The sequence below is a fragment of the Camellia sinensis genome, chromosome 9 (genome assembly GCF_055761805.1).
Source record: "Camellia sinensis isolate YWXY chromosome 9, ASM5576180v1, whole genome shotgun sequence".
In the NCBI taxonomy this organism is placed as follows: Eukaryota; Viridiplantae; Streptophyta; class Magnoliopsida; order Ericales; family Theaceae; genus Camellia; species Camellia sinensis.
Genome location: NC_138969.1, coordinates 20098765 through 20107488, shown reverse-complemented (window position 1 = coordinate 20107488; position 8724 = coordinate 20098765).

The following is an 8724-nucleotide window of genomic DNA, read 5'->3' as shown; positions in this document are numbered from 1 at the left end:
TGCCTTCAATTGATGCAGCCACGGCCGCCCCAAGAGTAGATTGAAAGTGGCGGGAACCTCTAGGACGTGAAAGTCAATTTCATGCTGCCCCAGCCCAACCTTGGTCTGAATTTTCACTGTCCCTATGACTTCTCTGCTTGTGTTGTCGTATGCCCGAATCACCTGGGCTGTCAGCACAAAGTCCGTAGTCTTTAAACCGATTGCATAGGAAGTCCTTGTTGGACACACATTGATGGCGGACCCTGTGTCGACAAGCACCACGAGTATCCATTTGTTTCTGCACTCCACAGAGATGTAGAGTGGCTTGTTATGGTTCGCACCCTCAGGTGGCAGTTCTTTGTCGAAAAAAGTCAACATCGGGGTAACTTCTCCCAGAAAAACTAAGCCCACCAGCTGTTCGGGCGTAGTGTCTATTGAGAGCTTGGCCTTGTCCATGGCCGATAGGACAGCCTGTCTGTGCACTCGCGATGCCATAAGCAGTCCCCAAATGGAGATGTCTGCCTGTATCTTTTTCAATTATTTGAGTACAGCCTCATCTTCAAGTAGCTTCTCCTTCTGTTTTTCAGCTTCCTTATCCTTTCCAGACGCCTCTAGCAGATCTAGATGTGGAGGCTTGAAATATCGTCCACTCCTTGTCATATGATCGACCTCGCCGATGTACCAGGTATCGTCCGGCTGGTTACTTCCCCAATCCTCATCCGTGTGGGCAAGACATAGATCGTCGTCTTCCCACCACATTCTATCGGCAGCCGACAGACACCTGTCCGGCTCCGGTATGATCACACTCGCAGTACTTTCCGTCCACATGCTCGCAGCATTCTCCGTCCCTGTACACGCGGCACTTTCAGTTGCCACATGGGCTTTAGCTTTCTTGATTCTCTCAGAATCCTTAAACCTTTCATGTTTCGACTGTGTCAGTACAGCTGTCTGTCCAACAATTCCTGTATTCAAAATGCTCCGATCCTGAGCAAAATCCTTGACACCGGCGCTCTCCGGCAATGTACTCTGCTCTTCGGCCCTTCCGGTCATCACTGACATTCTCGCCCCTGTCGGGCCTCGTTCTGGTTGGAATTCTTCCACAACATCCGGTTGATCATCCAACCACCCGGTAGCCTCTGCCGATTCCTCATAATCAAACCAGTTGACTGTTGCGTCCCCTGGGTCTTGGTCATTGAAAAATTGGAGGTTGGCAAGGTCCTCTTCCATAGCCGTCAAATTATCTATCTCCTGCTCAAATTCATCCCCTCAGATCATACACAGCTCTGCCCTCTCCGGCAATTCTACAATCGGCCGATCCTGGCCTACTGACAGAATATATTCACTCGGATTGTAGGCTTCCTCAGTAGAATTCCCAGATTCCTCAGATTCTGGCTCAACAATCCCATTCTCCTCTGAAATCATCCCTGTCCCATCTTTGAAGGTCATCACCATTGGCTCTGGTTGGGTTCTGGAGATGTCCAACATGCACAAGTCAGTGCAGTCAGGAAGGAACACCTCCAGCTTAGGTAGGTGGGAAGGAGTGATATATATGCTAGGATCCTAAGACACGACCCCAATCTGGATAAAATTGATTCTTTTGGGAGGTGGAGCTTGGTTGTGTGGTGGGAGAGGGTTTGTTGTAACATTAGGTTTCTCGGGAGGCAAAATCACCCCGTTATTAATGAGATCTTGAACCTCATGACGTAATCGGAAGCACTGGTCGGTGACATGACCGTGCTGTTGGTGAAATGCGCAATATTTGGCTGGGTTGTGGGTAGGGGGAAGTCTTTCCGGCAATGGCCGCGGCTCTAGGGGCTTCAAGTGCCCTTTTCTGATTAAAACCCCTAGAGCTTTGGACAGGGGCATATATAGTGGAGCGAAAGTTTTTTGGTTTTTGGGTGGGTATCTGGTTGTTTGTGTATTGCTTCCGGACGCACCGGAGAAAGGCGTAGCTGCCATGGGTCTTTGAGGGGAAGGGGGAATGGTGGTAACCATGCTCACTTTTGAGGCTCTTGCAGTTGTAACACCGCTCGGGCCTGCATTGGTGTTGCGATTGAAAGTTCTTCTGGGTTGCTCCCGATCATTATCAATTAAGCCTTGCTTTAAGGCATCCTCAATCTGTACTCCCATCTCATGCAGATCAGCAAAGGTAGGGAAGGGGAGCACGATCATTTTCTGAATCAGCTTAGGCTGGAGATTGCGTACAATCATTCGAATTTGATCTTTATCTGTGGGCCTTAGGGTCATCATTGAGGCCTTAGCCCTCCATCTGGTCACGAACTCCAAAAAGCTCTCTTTAGGCTCCTGCCTCGTTGTCTCAAGATCACGGGTCGTAATCTCGATTTGCGTGTTATATGAGTATTGCGCAATGAAGGCCTCAGCCATTTCGTCCCAGTTTCTCTTGACATCATCTTCTAATTTGGCGTACCAGATGGCTGCCACGCCCGACAGGGTCCGGTCGAATAGAGATAGCTTCTGTAGTCTGGTGAGGCCCATCGACCGTAAGATGTCTGAAAACAAATGCAGGTGTACCATAGGATCCCTGGATCCATCAAGCTGGTCGACGTGCGGCATCTTGAATCGGTCCGGTAGCGTCACAGCTGCGTCGGTGTACCCATCTTCAATATTAGGGATGGTCTTGACTCCTTGGGATCTCTTGAACAACTTTTCAAGCTTGCTCAATTTCAATGCGTGGGATCTGTCTCGAACTCAAAGGGAGAGTCTGGTAGGTTGGTGGGTGTTTTGGATAACTGGGGTAGGATTGGGGGCGGAGGTGGCCCTGTGGGAATGTCCGTATCATTCTGAACATTAGCTGTCTCCCCGAGTATTGGAACTCCTGGCGGGGAAGGAGCTTGATGCGAAGCAGATGCTTCGGCTTGCTGTTGTAGCCTCACGATTAACTCTGTTTGTTCAATCATAATCGTGGCCTGTTGCTTGGCGAACTCCGCCTGTCGGACAGCGTCTTGCTGCATAGTTTTCATGCACTCTTGGAGCTGGCGCATCGTCTCCTCTAAGCTCGCCATACTGCTCTGATCTGATTGAATTTCTGGTATATATTCACTCTCAACGGGAGAAACAGAACACTGATCTCTACTGTACTCAGGTGGGGTAGATAAAGCCCTCTGTACTGATCGCTGAACTGATATTCTCTGCCTGACTGCCCTCCGTCTAGGAGCTGGGGGTAATGAGTAGTACACTGGTTGTCCGTCTACCAGATCCTCAGATCGATGGAGTCGGCGACCTCTAATCCAGGGTGCTTGGGGAATATCTATTGGGTCAGAAGCAATTGTGCTAAACTACCTAGCAAAAAGATAAATAAAGCGATAATAAGGAAATAAACGACCAGACAAACGGACAGCATAACAGCTTAAATAAACATAACACATGGTTGGGCATGACAACACCCTGTCGATAAGCTGAGTACATTGTTCTCAAACACTGATCATTATTCCCCAAATCATTGTCGCCAAAGCTGGATCTGATACCCATAGATAACTGATTAAAATACTGGTGCCCGCAGGCCTGATGCCCAAACTTGCAAACTGATACATGCAGTCCTGTAGAGGCCAACTGTAAGAGCACATAGCAGATAAGTGAGGGCCAAAACACTCCTATGTTGGGGTAGGGTTTCCCTGTCCTATTTTATCAGGAGCTAGGTTTTCACTACGCACACAGTGGTTTCAAACAACCTATAATCGGGTAAGCAACCTGTCCTAGTTTGGAATGGTCACTATGGATTCTGAATATGCACTAGGTCGAATGGTCAAAAGGGTGCCTCGGTAAAAACCGGGGTTTGTGTTCCCATACTGGCAGAGCCCACAACCGGTCAGCCTTATGGTCATGCCTTGACAAGGCAAGCCTCCGGCAAACCGTTCAGGAATAGCAGATGGCCAGCACGGTGTCCTAGGCGCACCAATGCACATGTAATGCAAAGAAACACATAAGTGTAGTCAAAACAAGATATCATGAGTTCGAGTCAAGTTCTCTATCCTCCCCAACAGAGTCGCCAGAAACTGTAGACGTCCCCGAACGCCCCGGGAGGATGAGTCCCGTTCTGTTCGTTTTGGGCTCACTACAGTTCGGACTCTAATTTTCACAATTCTTAATCTGAGCCAAAGAGTCCAAATCCGACAAATCGTTTTGAAAAATAGATTTTTGTAAAGAAGTGCCAAACATGGACTGCTTTGCCAGATACAGAGTTGCCACCTAAATATTTTATTTTGGGAGAATTTAGGAAACCCTGACTCGTTTGCCTAAGGCCATGTGTCCGTCATCACCAGAGATGCCTCGGCTCGGGAACTTGGGTACGATTGGGGAAGGTCAGCTATGAGCACCCCCTCTCGCCCGATCCGAAGATCGGCCTCTACTAACCATGATATCTTGTTTTGAAAACATTATGCGTTCTTATTCCGGTTATTAGCCTAGATTTACTATGTGATGCGCACAGTATACAAGTATAGACTGAATCGCCTGAGTTAGAACAAAACATTTCATGTTTGTTTTTTTTTAAAGCAGTTTGCTACTCGTAAGTAGGCTAAAATGCAGGTTTTGCCACCCTCAAGTGGACTTTAGAAAAGATGGTTTTTGCCACTATCAAGTGGGCTTAAAACTCACGGTTTTAATGCATTATTCCAATTCAGGTAATTTAACCTCCATCCACAGGCATTCAAGCAGTTATATCAGATAAGCAAATAGCCTCATGGTAATCATGCTGTCATGGCAACACTCACACGCATGCAAGGATGCTAAAGCGTAAAAGCTTACCGAGTACTCCAAGCCAAAACAAAAGCTATGTTAGAAATCCATGCATGATCCTAACTATACAGAAATGTCTAATGCAACACATGCAGGAATGCGAATACAATAGGCTCGGCTATTCTAAAATGACATGCGAAATGCTACAACTAACAAGTATTCAATTTGGAATTGAAACACAAATGCAGTTAGTATGATGCGCTGAGCCCGATGCATGCAAGACAAATATATGAATGCACGCATGCATAACATAAGGTATGCTAATTTAAATATGTCCTAATACTAACCATTGAAAGCTGGTAAATAAAAGGGAAGAAAGAAGTGGTGTTGGAAGACATACATATACTCACACACACTTATTACACAATTGCCCTCGCTCGGAGGGTCCAAAAGAATAATATAGTCCGAATAATGAATCAACTATCCTAGCTAATTAATTATTACAGACCCTCTTAATTAATTAACAAATTAATCACAAAAATAATTTAAATGTGAAGCTAAAGAGACTGCCGAGCCCTGCCTCGGAATGCGCAAATGATGCATGCTTGACTCGTCTCGCCCGAAAACCCGTACCATGCCACTGTTGCCTCTGTTTACATTGCCCCGCTCCTCTGAAAATTTGCACAAGTCCCAAGGATACTTCTTTGAACACTGGGGAGCATCACCGACCAAGTGGGAACACCACCGGCCGAAGGGAATGGTCATCGACCATTGGTTGAGCCACCGGCTAATTATATTTGGTGAGTCGGCCGGCTATTTCTTCATGCAGAATCCTCACGAACAGCAAGTCCAGCCACCTTCTTCTGATCAAAACCAGCTCAAAACCTCAAGAATAAACCCTCAACACCTCCCAAAGTCGAAGTATGGTGTATGGTGTGTGTTTTAGTGCAAAAGTAAGAACAAATCACCCTTTTAGGCCCTCAAACACACACAAATAAAGAGAGAGAGGGAGATATAGAGAGAGAAGATGTATATCAGATATATATATATATATATATATATATATATATGTATTTTGCTTTGGTTTTTCTCAACCTCCACAAAGGAGGAGGATGGGGCTCTTATATAGACCAACAAAAGTGTTAAGCTTTCAAGAGAAGCTAACAAAAGGGACCAAGGCTTCCTAAAGAAGCCAAGGCAAAGGGGCCAAGGCTTCCTGAGGAAGCTGGGACAGGGTTCAAGCTTCTTGAGGAAGCTAAGACAAAGGTCCAGGCTTTCTCAAGAAGCTAGACCAAAAAGGTGCAAAAGGGGCAAAACAGCCACACTCGTGCATGGGGAGGAGGGTCCGTGCATTCCAGCTGGCACAGCTGGCATGCATTATGCCTGTAAAAGGCAAAAAGGTGGTACCGGCTAGCGAAAGAGGCCATCGGTCAAACAGATGGTCGGCCGACCACACCATGTGCCGACCGGCCAACGGTATATTTCACCAATGGCCGATAGCAAGAATACACGGCCGATGGCCTCAAGCCAAGGCCGGTGGAGATCAGGGGTAGCTAACAAGCTACTCTCTACCCTCAGGTACAAAAACACACAAGTCCTTGGTGCAAAACCAAGCACAGAACAAGCAAGTCGAGAGATCCTGAGGCAAGGCATGTAACCGAGACCTCCGGGAACTCAAAACAAACACGAACAGGGATGATCACCGAGCGTTCAAACGGTGATGTCCAAGTCTTGAGGACGGTCAAAAATGAGGTGTCTACTGTACTAAATTTCCAATCAACGAAAAGTTCACAATTTCCTTATACTCTTGCAATGTTTGACGTAGTTTTCCTTTTAACCGCGCTATTCTTGTCCGGCGTGTTACAAAGTGATTGAACTGAGAAAATTATCTCGGCCTTTAAAGACAAACGAAAATTATCGAGAGTTGAGCAAATCATCAACTCTTCTAACTGAGGTAAAACATCTTGGCTAAAATGCTAGGGTTGAGCAAATCACTAACTCTTCTAGCCGGGATAAAACATCTCGGCTATATAACTGGAGTTGAGCAAATCACCAACTCCATTAGCCGGGATAAAACACCACGGCTAATTTACTTGAATCAAAACATCAACACCTTTAGCCAAGATAGAACATCTCGGCTAATATACTCGAGTTGAGCAAAACAATAACTCTTCTAGCCGGGATATGATATGTCGGCTAAAACGCTAGAGTTGAGCAAATCATGAACTCTATGAGCCGGGGAACAACACCTCAGCTATAATCCTAAAGTTGAGCAGATCATCAACTCCTTTAGCCGAGATAAAATGCCACGGGTAATATACTCGATTTGAACAAAACATCAACTCTTTTAGCTGGGGTAAAGCATCATGGCTAAAACCTCAGAGTTGAACAAATCATCAATCCTTTTAGCCGGGGTAAATCATCTCGGCTAAAACCTCAGAGTTGAGCAAATCATCAATCCTGTTAGCCGAGGTAAATCATCTCGGCTAAAACCCCAGAGTTGAGCAAATCATTAACTCTTTTAGTCGGGGTAAATCATCTCGACTTTAGAGGCGGTTGCCCCTCGTTCACTACATTACTTCGAACACAACAAACTTCCTAAGAAGAAATAATTCATTTCTGTTACATTGGAAAATGGAGTATTACATTCAGAAATAAAGGGGAAACTTGTCCCTTCACAAAAAATTACACACAAAAGATAAAGACTAAAAATAGTACAGCTTGAGGTTGGCCGTATTCCATGGCTGGGGTACGCTTTTGCCATCCAAGTCCTATAAGTGGTATACCCCCTTGTCCGCCAGACCGATTATCCTGTAAGGCCTTTCCGAGTTTTCCCTAAGCCTGCCTTCGCCCGGCACCATTGTGTTGCCTATCACCTTTCTCAAAACCTAGTCCCCAACTTTAAACGGTCTGGGGTGCACTATTTTGTTGTACTTTCTGGAGAATTCTTGTTGATATACGGCCACGTGGATTAATGCATTTTCTTGACGTTTGTCAACTAGGTTCAATTCCAGGGCGATGGCTTCAGATTTCAGTGCGGGCTCAAAATTTTCGCTACGGATGGTGGGCATGCCGTTCTCTAATGGAATGACCGCCTCCATGCCAGATGCTAAGGCAAAAGGAGTCTCTCTGGTCGAGCGTCTCGGGGTCATATGGTATGCCCAGAGGACACTAGGAAGTTCCTTAGCCCACTTGCCTTTGGCTTTCTCCAGCCTTTTCTTCAACGCATCTAGAATGGTCTTGTTTGATGCTTCAGCTTGGCCGTTGGACTGAGGGTAGGCCGGGGTGGAATTATAGAATTCTATCTTCAATTCCTCAAAAAATCTTCTGAACATTCGTCCGTCAAATTGGGTGCCATTATCAGAAATCAAAGATTTGGGGATGCCAAACCGCGTTATCACGTTCTGCCAAACAAACCACTTGAGGTCTTTTTCTTTGATGGTTGCTAAGGGCTCGGCTTCAACCCACTTGGTGAAGTAATCTTTCACCGCAATGAAGAACTTCCGGTTGCCTGGTGCTGTTGGGAGTGGTCCCACTATGTCCAGCCCCCACATTGCGAAAGGCCAAGGACTTGTGAGAGGGAAAAGTTCTCTGTCCGGCTGGTGAATTTGGTGGGCGTACTTTTGCCATTTTTTGTATTTTCTAACATATTTCTGCGCATCTGCTTGCATGCACGGCCACCAGTATTCTTGCGAAATAGCGCGTTAGGCTAAAGATCTCCCCCCCGATGTGACTTCCACACATGCCTTTGTGGATATCGTAAAAGAATGCTTCCACGCTGTTTGGATGGACACACTTGAGCTAAGGACCGGTGAATGACTTCTTATATAAAGCGCCAGATGGAGAGAGCCAATATTGCTCTGACTTCTCTCGGACTTTATGTGCTTCCTTTTTGTCGGCCGGAAGGGTCCGTTCCTTCAGGAAAAGAATGATAGGGTCCATGCAAGAGGGACCAAGCTCGGTGCAAAATACTTTCATCAGCTCCGAGTCCTCAATGCTAGGTCTTGGAAGAAACTCAATCAGGAGAGGGCTGGGAGTTGATCTGTCGAA